At 40.0% G+C, this 12,306-nt stretch overlaps 1 long non-coding RNA gene across 1 annotated transcript in view; it reads left to right on the top strand.

Annotated features, from left to right (window-relative positions):
- Positions 1-9,215, top strand: part of LOC117195807 (uncharacterized) — a 73,642-nt gene extending 64,427 nt beyond the window's left edge. The window contains exon 3 of the long non-coding RNA XR_007470902.1: positions 9,002-9,215. This is a non-coding gene — a long non-coding RNA (uncharacterized LOC117195807). The remainder of the gene's footprint in view (positions 1-9,001) is intronic.
- Positions 9,216-12,306: the final 3,091 nt, after the last annotated feature.

The raw sequence follows: 12,306 nt of genomic DNA, 5'->3' as shown, positions 1-12,306 counted from the left end.
TAAGTTGTAAATTGCAGGTTTTTTTTTTTTTTTAACTCAGCCTATTTGAAATATTCTCCCCCTGTCTTAACATCTATCCTCTGATGTTACCATTTTTGTTGTTTATAATAAGGATAAGAAAACATTCATCAGATCTTTAAAACAGTAAATAAATAATGGTTTCTTACTGAGTATATAACAAATAAATGCAATCTAACAGTGTGGTTTCTCCCTCCTCCATTTAATTACAGTTGCCTTTTAGGAATTTAACATTTCATTATATATAATGAGTACATTTACACATTGGGATTGCCATCTAGGGTTTTGTTTTCAAAAATATGTTGTTACAGTTCATGGCCTTTTGAAATAATGGTGCAGCAGTGATAACATTGAAGAAAACTGATGTTTCACTAGAAATAGAAAGCAGCGTGTATAGTAGTTATGTTAGTCATTCCATTTGCTTAGTATAAGGGCCACTTTGCGCATTTCCAAATTGCAGATTAAAATGTATTGGCCTGAAATATGCATCATTTAATTTTAAAGGAAATAGAACCACAAGTCCTAAATCACATTTTTCTCTCAATTACCTTCAGTATGTGTGGTCCCAGTCTATGTTTTATTTGTAAAGGTAAATATAGAGGTTTTAAAATGAATTTTTGTTGGATTCTCTTTGGATAAAGAAAGGCACTAATTTCAATCAAACCTCTACACCTTGTGAAATAAAATTTCTGCCGTTGGTATGCAGAAGCTTAGTGGTTACTCAGCAGCCATCTACCCCATCGCACCCCCAGGCTTCCCTGACAGTGGAACTTTTCATCGCCAGGCATCTGGTTGAGAGCACTTGAAGTCAGGGTGAGCAGACCTTCCAGCCCAGCCCAGAGACGAACACTGATGAATGTCAATCAGTTCCTCCAATCTCCCTCCCACTGGCCAACGACTGGTTAAAGAGGGAGCATATGTCCATGTATACTCAGGGCAGTCAATGAGACCTAAAGGCAAAGTCTACTAGGGGGTCGGGGGTGGAGGGTGAGACAGGAGACGGGTAGGAGGAGAGGAATTTTCTTTACAGGTAGGAGGAGAGGAATTTTCTCTCCTGAATGAAAAGACAAAGTTGCTGGAGGCAAAATCCTCTTGTCTTCTTCACTCCTCCTTTTGACCTTGGACGTGCATGGAATGCTGGAGGTGCAGCCACCCGTTTGCTTTTGGGTCCCAATGGCATCATGAAGCCCAGAGACCTGTGCCTTCTCTTCCTTCCACTGACCTCTTCTCCTGGAGAGAAATAACCTCCTGGATGTTTAGCTTATTCTACTTGGGTTTCTTGTTACTTGCAACCCAGTGCAGCCTCACTGATACAATTAGTAGGAGATCATGATGTACATAAATGAGGCCAGATGGCGCCCCAAAGTCCAAAATTAACTTATGCAATGATATTATAATTGCTTTCCCAGTAAAGTGACTACATTTTCTCTGCTATACTAAAAGATGTGTTATTCTTAAATCTAGGGTAATACTTCTTGAGTTAATCCCAGTTAAACTTATTAGTAGAAAATACTTGATATGTCAAAGAAAACAGAACCACAATTATTACAATACCTTTGAGGGACAGAAGGGCCTATGTCAAACGTTCCTCAACTTTTCTTAACTCATTTTTTAAAACCCAGATGTCTGGATGTTCCCCAAGTCTTCATGCCTGCTGGGGTAATCCTGTCCTTTAAAAATGTTCTAACATGTGTCCCATATGTGGTAGAAATGATGTCGTCCAGGGCTGTGTGTGGTGATGTCACATTTATCCCAGTAACCTTGGGTCTGATCTCTGGCTTCTGCCTTTTGTTGCTGTTTCCTCCCCAGCATTGGCCCAGGAATAAAATGCAGTCACTTTTCATGACTACATTTATTCTTTCAACATATACTTAACTTCCAACCACGTGGAGAAAGATTAATGTGGAGATTAAACAAGAGACACTATGTACAGTACCAGCACAAGTGCTCACAGGAGCATCGTTCTTTCTTTGTGGAATCCTGATTCAACGCATCAACTCTGCATTGATGAATCTGGATTTCAGTCCCTGGTCCATGCCAGTTTGACCCCTGACAATATATTTAGTTTCTATAAACCTTAAAAAAATGGGGCCCATAGTAATACCTGACACTTAAGATAGTTGAAAGGACCAAGTGTAATACTGCAAAAAATTACCTGGAAAATACATTCTCTGTTACTCTGTGGGTTTTGTTTTGTTTTATTCTGGGGTTTTGACTTTTTTTCTCCAACTTCCCTTTTGCAGGTGTGTGCATGGTACCACTCTATTCTTTCTTCTTCTCCATTAGCTTATGGATATCAAAATGGCAGTTAAAATGCAAATTTTCAATGCATTTATCCCAGAATTTGTGTAATTCACAGCGGTGTGTATGATTTCTTTCATTAAAACAGAACCTCGCCAGGTATGGAGGATTTTATTTGATTTTTGTTTTGTTTTGATGTGTGGGCCAGACATTGCTTTTGATGTCCTTAGTGCTTTTAGGGCTAGTTTGATAAGGGTTTGTATTTGATCTGGGGCTTTTCCTTTTCTGAATCTCAAATGTGTTTGCACAGAAAGAAACATTTATGCTCTTTACTAATCCTCTCTCATAACAACAGAATTCAGTGGGATGCACCAGAATGGTCTCTGTTTTGAGTTCAAAATCAGCTTATCTTCTCAGTCCCTTTAGAAACTGGAAGATTTGATGGCCTTCAGTAAACTCCCGTTTTTGTCCCATACCTGAAAAGAGAACGTTCTAAATATAATGAGTTCCTTCTGGGAGGGTTTTATTCATGCTGCCGTAATCAAATCAAAAACAACCACCCCAGAGTTTTGATGGTCCAACATATTTCTGCTCATTTGGGCAAGGCCAACAAGCCCACTTGAAGATCAATTAGTTTCTACCCATGTGTAACACACAGATTCCTAGGTGCCTTCACAGAGAATATTTTAATACAAATGTTTTATTTTTGTTACTTTTTTTTAAAGAAAACAAAATGCCATTCTCTACATTGCAAAGGTGACATTTTTGAAAATCATTGACATTTTTCTACATCCTAGGCTATTTCAGGCAGTGGCATTATTAAATTAATTCAACAGAAGTAGAAAAATTGCCCACAGAGTATGCAGCCAAATAGAAAGTCCACATGTGTAAATATGATCAACAGCTGAAGAATTCACATATTCAGAATTACTCTTAATTATGTGACCTTAAGTGTCCTCTTATCAAGTTGACAAGACTAAGCAATGAATACTGGATTTGAATTTATGCATCATGTTTTAGTTCCCTTATTTCTGTTGATATGAACAAAATTTGTGCACACAAGAGTATCAGTGGATATACTTAGAACAGCTATATTTTTTAAAAATTGTCTGTAAAATGGAATTTTATATATGAAACACATAAATGTAAATGTGAATTTGAAGAGTTTCCTTTGTGGATTATAAGATCACAGAAGATTTCTTTTTTGTAATCTCAAAGAAACCTTAGATACTGTGAAGTCCAGAGCTCTTAAAGTGGGCTTCAGGGAGAGAACACGATCATTAATTCCTGTCTATTTATCTTACTTAAACAAATAAAAAAGAACTTGAGCTTAGGTAATATTTCAAATATAAACTACCTCTCACACTCTCACCCAGTTTGAATGTCAGAGGTCCAGGGATGTATCCCCAAAAGGTACATTTTCCAGTCAGATCAACCTGGCTGAACATTGACCACAGAGCTGCAGATTTTAACACTTTAGTTGCTGTATCTTGGGGAGATATGAAGGCCGGGGGATGGCTATTTTGGGAGGCTCAGGGCAGTGGTTCTTTACATCTGGATGAAAGTGATCCAATTCTGTACTTTAACAAACTGGTATGGCAGCACTATTGCCGGCCACCTGAGTACCAGTCAGCGTGAGTCCCAGATGGTGCCCAAGGTGAGCTGAGGGGGCAGAAAGGAGTTTTCCCAGGTGGAGCCTTGGACAGGTTGGTTCCACTCATCCAGTTACCTACCCTATGTACTGCAGAGAGTCCGGATTCAAGGGAGAGGTTTTGTCTTCTCTTTTAAAGACCAGAATTGTGGTAAATATGTGGTAGATGGGTTTATAAGCTGGTGGGAAATATTAATAAAGCACCGAATTGGAAAATCTTACCCAGTAACTTCCTTTCGAAGAGAGGAAGTGAAACTGTTAGTGACCTAGAGGGAAGAGGTTCTATGGTGGATACGGAGAGTGTCTCTGACGTGTCTTCAGTACAGAATCAGTCTCCCAGCTGTGGGAGAAGGCTGCAAGGTGGCATGGCCCTTCAGAGATACCGTCATAGATGACAGAAACACTCAGCACACGGAGGGTTGTTGAGGAAGAGAAGGGTCTTTGACACTAAGCTTTTGGAAGTGCAGAACTGCATACAAGATACATAAATGCTCCAAGGTGACTTTGTCAACAAAGCAAGATTTTCTGGTTTCATTCATTCATTCATTCATTCACATGGAGCACCTAGTATGTGCCATTTACTCTGCTAAATACCAGGGTAAAATAATAAGTAAAACAGACATGGTTCCTGTTCTCATTAATAAATTTCATTATATTGAAGTGTGGACTTTGTTTTATGGGACACACACACACACACGCGTCCCTACACACATGCACTAAAACTATTTAGATGGCATTGTTTTGGATGGAAGTTCTGTAACAGTCAATATGTCCTAAAATTTGAAAAGTGTGCATTTGCTTTAAATGCATAGATCTAGGGCTAATTACCCACTGGATCCCACCCAGGCCAGTCTGTATTAGCCTCTGTTCCTGCTTTCTTCCTCCCCAATGGATACCAATGTGTTGAGAACTTACACTTGGTGTTCTAGGTACCTTCGAGCAGTTCCATGAGTGTACATTCTCTCTAAATATCGACAAACTCCGAACTTAAAATTCCGCAATTCCTAACTTCTTTAGGTCTCCAGAGTATCAACTGTTAAGTACCTATTCTGTTGCCTATTTTACACCTCAGACTTGGTATATACAAGGGAGAGATCCTGAGTCCTCACTCCCCACACCCTCCCACAGCTCAGTGTGCCCCAGGGCAGTTACCTGCTCCACCTCACAAGCAAGTTCTCCAGCCAAAGCCCCCCAATCAGGCACGACCCTCCCCTCCCCGCATTTCTCCATATTCAACTCCTCAGCAGTCCTTTCTAAAGTATCTTCAGGATATACCCTGAATCTATATCTTATCAATCTATTTCTACCTCCTGCATCCTAGACACCATTATTTCTTGCCTGAGTAATAGGCAATAGCCTTGTAATTGACCCCCTTTTTTGATTCCTCTGTAATTCATTTTCCCTGTAAAGGCAGAAGGATTTTAAAATTCATGACCCATTCTCATACCTGCCACTTCCTGCAGCTCACCATCACACTTAGAATTATAGCCAACTCTTCTGCAAAGCTTACAGGTTCTACTGACCTGGATTCTGACTCATTCTTTTCTTTTATCTCCTACACTATTTCCCTCCCTGACCCTCACCCAAGTACAAGCTTCACTCCACACGGTTTTCTTACTGCCTTTGAACACACTAACTTTTTTTTTTTTTTTTCAGTCTTTGGGACTTTGTACCAGCCGTTTCCTCTCTTGGAAAGCCCTTTGTCTAGATATTCCACTGGCTTATTCATTTTTGTCATTCAAGATTCAGCTTAAATGTCATCTCTTCTGTCACCTTGTCCAAAGGTCAGCCACACAATTGGGGCTGATACACCCACACGAGAAAAACAAATAAGCAAACAAATAATATCTGACGTCATTGCTTTATTTTTTGCTCATTTGTCTTCCCCAACTGGGACATTAGTGTCTGGTACAGGGTATGCATTCAGGGTATGACTTATTTGTTAAATAAATGGCTGGAATAAGGGAGGAGAGTGTAAATTCCATCCAAGCATTTTTAGGCATATACAATTTTAAAAAATTGAAAGTATTATTTTTGAGGCACCATAGATACGCAGTATCAAGGCTGCTTCCTCAGTGTCAATGTAGTTCTTTGACGTTTTGAACAGGCGTCTAGCTGACTTCCATGGGTACCTTCAGATTGTTCTCTGACAACTACTCTCAGGCCCAATCTGGCAGCATAATTTGCTAGAATCAGCAAATCTGTGTAAAACTTCACTGACTTTTCTATAGATGGAAATTCCTATCCAGGAAAATCAGCTGTGGCTTTTAACAGCACCATGACCATTCCCGATTTTAATTTTTCTTAGCCATCCAGTGAAGGGCTTTCGCAGAGTAAACAAGCATGAAATGAATCTTCCAGAGTAATTTAGTCATTTAAGGAAGACTCAAGGTCTGGAAACACTTTAAGTGGTGCCAAGTTCTCTGCTTCCTCTTTTCCTGTGTTAACATTATTTTCAGTTGGATGAAAGTACCGAAAGCCACTAATTTGTCACTAAAAACAATTATAATATAATTGGGGTTCTTCCTTGGTGACTCTAGACAATGTAAGATGGTTTATAGGTGCTGAGTATCCTGCTACTAAATTTTCTCAGCTCACTGAATGATGCTGGCTCATCCTCTGAGCTAGACGTGGCTTCATTACTAGCCCGGGCCCAATTTTTTTCTAATATAGAAAATTAGAACTTGGAAACTGTACAAGGAGTATTTATATTAAATCATCTGTAAAAAACTGCAGGATGGGACTCATCAACCAAAATTAGAATTCAAATGCTATTTAAAAGCAGCAGTCTCAGATTGTTTGGGTCTGACACTAACCTGACCCCATGAATTCCCTAGAATTAACATCTGGGCCGTGCATCTTCTATGTTTCCACCATGAAGCATTTATATTTAGTGCTACTCCTTTCCTCGAGTTCTTTAAATATATTGTCCTGTTCTTTTCTCAGCAAAATAGAAAAATGGTCCAACTTTCACTGTCTTCAAGTGTTTCAACTCTACTAGAAAATTAAAAGGTGAGAGAAATGCTGAACAAAAACATTTCCTTTAAATGCAGAAAGAAGTAGACAAGTCAAAACCTGAATAGTATTAATGAATTATTTGAAAATGTATATATCAGAATGAGATAATTAATTATATAAATATAAAAAGGGACAAGTATAGCCAGCAGGTTAATAATGAATATTTCAGAAGCTAGTGCTTAAAAAAAATGTTTCTTAATTATGTTCATTTACAGATTTCTGAAAGAAAGGGTGTTAATGGGATAAAAGAATTTCAATACATAATATGAAGATGAACGAAAATGAGTCGTGAACAAAAAAAATGAGAGTAGATGACATATAAACAAGTTGTAAACATTACAACTTATTTTCTTCTACATACTATTGACACAAAATTTTCTCTTTGTTACCTTAGATTTTAGAGGTGGAAGTGTAAGTTAGTCTTAGACAAGGAAAGCTAAACTTTAGTATCTTCCAATTTTTTTGTATATTCACCTCTAAAACCTAGATTTCTTACCCGAGAATACTTTGTAGCCAAAAATAAAGTCATATTTTGTATATAACAAACAAACAAAATAATTTTTTAACATTTGAGGCAAATAGAGTCTGAGAAATCCATTCTGGGTTAGAATCTATTAATTGTGAAATGTAGTTTACAGAAACTTTGACTTCTATGCCCATATTTGCACAGAAGCTATAGTCAAAGCATTACTCAGTGATTACCTGTGGCTTTGAGCTTTGGCTGGGCACCATGATTTGCTTTCATTTGACATTTTGGGACATTTTATTTTCACCCAAATGAGAATCACAGAACCATAGAGCTGAATTTGAGTTCAGAAATCACCGAGTACCATTTTCACTCACCCCTGCCTTGGGGATACGGTCTCTGAGTCCCTCTTTGTGTAAGCCGTTGTAGTTCACACCGTGAGTCAGAGAATGAGCTTGTATAGATTAGGGATTCCAAACCTCAGGCCCATCATTGCTCCTCAGTGAGATAGGCCAGTTCAAATTTTCTGCAAATGTTAAAAAAAAAAACAAAAACGCAGTTCAGAATTCTGTTCAGGGAGCCACATGTGGACTCAGTATTCAGGTGGACAAGGGATTTATTGTCTCAAGCCACGTGGAAGGTCTGGGGCCTGACCTGCCAAAAGAAGCCCCAGTTCTGAGTGCCTGATGGATGCCCTTCATCTCACTTTACCATCTTTAGTACCTCATAGAAGATATTCAAAAAGCACCACATTCTATAAATAGAAAAGGAATTGCAGATTAGAGATTAGTGATTTGAAAACACCCATACAGCCATTTGGCAAAGAAGAAGAAAACCAATTCTACATATCCTTTATTTTCAGTAAAATATTCCCTAAGAAATAGATATTGTAGCCCTGGAAAAGTCAATTTCAATGAATACCCATGGCTGTACTGTCTCAGATTTCAATTAACTATTTTTCTAATGGTCTTTGGGGGTAATTCCATTCATTTACTCCATGTTAAAGAATTTACCCAGCAGGTTTTTGTGGAGGTGGTCTGACCATGTTAATTTTCTTAATGTAAAGAAATATAAGAGTGTAGCAAGGCTCTCCATGTGGCCCCTGCCTCTGTCTTCCCTTCTCAGAATGCACTGGTTTGATTCAGGGTCTCTATCTTTTTCCTACAGCCACAAGCTTCACTAGGCCAGTCACAGAAATCTCATTTTCCTTACATACGCTTCGTTCTGAAGCCAGCATGTGACAACTCAGAAGAGTCGTGAGGGAGTGTCTGCTGAATTATTCCTGCGAAAGGGTTTCTTCTTACAAAAGTTATCGTCAGGAAGAGATTTTTTTATCTGCTTCCACCGGACACTGTTGTGTGCAGATATCATGTCCAGGTTGATATAACCATTTCACAGCCATCAGGGCAGCCAGCTGGAGAGTGGAGCTGAAATGCCAGGGGGATCCAGTGCAGAGACGGAAAGAACGCTGGTTCCTGGTGACGTCACTGAGCCTCTGACTAACCAGCCCTTTCACTGGGATGCCAGTGACTTCTCCTTATACAGGAAGATTCCATTTTCCACATTGTTAAGACAGCTAATTGAGGCTTTTCTGTTGTTTTCTGCAGGGAGTCCTAAGGGACATACGAAGAATCTAGAAGTAGCCTGTTCCCTGATAGTTTTTTAAATGCGGTGACCCCCATCAAGGACTTCTGCTTCAGCAATATACTTCCATCACTAAAGATGCTGCTAAGAATATATAGTTGGCTAGATTACTATTGCCAGTGATGGAATATTCAAAATCTAATCAGTTTTCAGTTCAAGGAAATAACCGCTAATAAAAAAAAAATGCTTTTGGATCATTTCATGAGGCAGAGTACTTTATTCCATATGGCATCCTGCACGTCCATATGGCTTCAGGAATTAGAGAGGTATATGTGTCAAAATATTCAATCAGTTGCAGCCCTTAAAGTTGATAATGTTATGTGTTTGGAGCATACACCATCTCATGAATATGGGGGAAAGTCAAAGGAGCAAATGCCAGCCAAAGGAAAATCATAGTGAGTTTATATTCAGGAGAGAGAAAAGAAAGGAAAGAGACCCGTGCTGCTGTAATTTAATCTAAATCATGTGAATGATACTGACTCCATGCTGCAATAACCCAGTCACGGGTAAAAGCAGTGTGTAATAAGGTTTATTCAAATAAGAATGGGGCAGGAAGTTCTGATTCTTTTACATTTCAATTGGCATCATTTCAGAATTTCCACCATATATCAAGCAGTTACCTTGAAGAAAAAGACATGTAATAAGCAAACTTAAACACCTTCAAAATATTTCAGTTTTTTTTTTTTTTTAAATCCTTTTCTGTATCCAAGCCCACTTCAAAGATTGTTCTTAACCCCTCCTGGCCCTGGCTGCCTATAAACTGTTTAAGTGGTGACTGATCTGAGAATTCTTCTGCAAATTAGGCTTTCCAGATAAGGGGCTTAAATAGGCTAGCTGCCCATGTGGAATACCCCACAGCACGGGCACCTTCCATCTTGATGGAAGGGCTGGAGTCTGGGTCTGGTGGCTCTCAGAGTGAGGGGGGAAGGCTGCTCAGGAAGGCAGGCAAAGCTTCCTGGGCAACAGGTGTTTTGCAGGGTAAAAAAAAAAAAGAAAGAGAAACAAAGATGAGCTAGAGCTGTATTTTGGTGAAACTCTTCCAAGGGAAAGAGGGCGGAGATGTAGATGTCGATGCTGTGTAAAAAATAAAGAGTTAACAGCCAGAGAAACAAAGTCAGGTCCCCTGGGAAAAATACAGCAGCGTATGCATCAGTCAAGAGATAGTCATCAAAGTCTACAAGGGCCACAAGGCACGAAGAGACGTATTTTCTGAAACGCATTTCACTGTAAATTAACTACTCTCAGATCAGAATGCAGAATACACCCAGTACAAGTTAGGTGAATAACATGCAGTGTGTGTGTGTCTGAATTTTTGTACAAAGGAGTTTATAAATGAATACATTCAAAATGTATTTCATTTCATCAAAGAATGATACTCCATATACTATAGTGAAACTCAAATGGCATAAACGCTGGCCAATTCCCTTCATTTCTACCAATACTCGGCACTTCCCAGTCATTGGAACTCCAGGGGTGCCCGCCTCTGGGGTTCAACTTACGTACAAATTAGCAAGACGGTGTCTTTCAAACAACACATGAAACTACCTAAGTTTGAATTACTGCAGACACAAACCTATTAAAAAACAAACAACAGGGGCTTCCCTGGTGGCTCAGTGGTTAAGAATCCGCCTGCCAATGCAGGGCACACAGGTTCAAACCCTGACCCGGGAAGACCCCACATGCCGCGGAGCAACTAAACCCGTGTGCCACAACTACTGAAGCCCGCCTGCCTAGAGCCCGCGCTCCACAACAAGAGAAGCCACAGCAATGAGAAGGCCACGTACTGCAACTAAGAGCAGCCCCTGCTCGTCGCAACTAGAGAGACCTGCGTGCAGGAACAAAGACCCAACGCAGCCAAAAATAAATAAAATAAATAAATAAAATTAAACAAACAACAAATCGTGGCATGATATTGAGTCTGATGAACCTACCCTACACCATCAGGATTGATCCTACTCTCTCCTCCCCAATTTTTATTTAAATTCTTTGATGTGCACATATCACATCCCAACACAAAATTGGTCTCAACCTCGTACCACAGTTGTGAGAGGCTTGAGGGCAAAGTGATGCCTCCTGGCACCCAGCAAGCGTCCGGTGTCCATCTGGCCCTCAGACATGGTGCAGGATGGGCTGAGGCACCTGGAGGTTCAGCTCCACTGTTGAGTCTGGCCAAATCCTTCCCTGTTTGTGTGGACAACACTGATATCCCCAGATCCCACTGGTTCTGCCTTCTAGGAACCTCTAGCTCTGCATAACTTAGTGCTTAATTACATTCTTCAAGTTTCTTTCTCTCTTGTCTCTCCAGATACGTGTGAGCCTCTTGAAGAAAGAGGCCATCCCTGGGTTTTCCCTTAGTTACTTGTTTTGAGAGCTTAGCGTTGTGCTGAGGATTTGTGAAGTTGATGGTTTGGAGGGTGGAAAAAGAGGGCATTTCTAAAGCACTAGAGAAACCCTGTCCCTCAGTTTATGAGGATTCCTTGCTTGCTGTGAGTATATGCCGAGTACAAGGCACAATCACATCAGGTTTAGCCACCGTTACCTCCCCCTGACCTTCCTCAGAGGGCAGTTCTGGTAGAGGAGAATCAGAAAGAATTTGGAAACAGAAAAATCTGTTATTTACTAGATTGTAACACTGGGCAAATAACATCTCTTTATTTCTTCATTACTAAAATTGGAATAATGCAACTTCCTTGCATGTTTTCAGGAGTATTAAATGAGATAATGCATAGGATAGATTGAGCAGGCGAGGTGATTCCCTTTCTGTGCTAGTCACCAATGACTTGCTCCCTACTTACTGTATGAATGACCAGGCAATTAGCTGTTCTAGTCATACCTAAACACACACAGGCACACACAATTTCAATATAGATGTGTATCTATGTATGTTAGTAACCCAAAACTACTGTGTTCGTTTTTATCGCTGCCACAGCAAATTGCCACCGACTTAATACAGTACAGATCTGTGATCTTACAGCTATGTTCACATGGGTCTCGCAAGGCTAAAACCAAGGTGTGGGGCGCACTGCATGTCTTTCTGGGGGGTTTAGGGGAGAATCCATTCTGTGCTCTCTGAAGCTTCTAGAAATCGCCTACATTCCTCGGCGCAAGGCTCCTCCCTCCATCTTCAAAGTCAGCAATGGCGGCATGAAGTCTTCTTATGCTGGTCTCTCTCTTCTAAGGCATCATGTCATTAGATTATCTTGGATAATCCAGGATAATCTCCACATCTCCAAGTCCTTAACCCTAATCATATCTACAAAGTCTCTTT

Source organism: Orcinus orca, chromosome 13, assembly GCF_937001465.1.
Source record: "Orcinus orca chromosome 13, mOrcOrc1.1, whole genome shotgun sequence".
NCBI classification, from domain to species: Eukaryota; Metazoa; Chordata; class Mammalia; order Artiodactyla; family Delphinidae; genus Orcinus; species Orcinus orca.
This window is presented reverse-complemented; position numbering and strand designations above follow the sequence as displayed.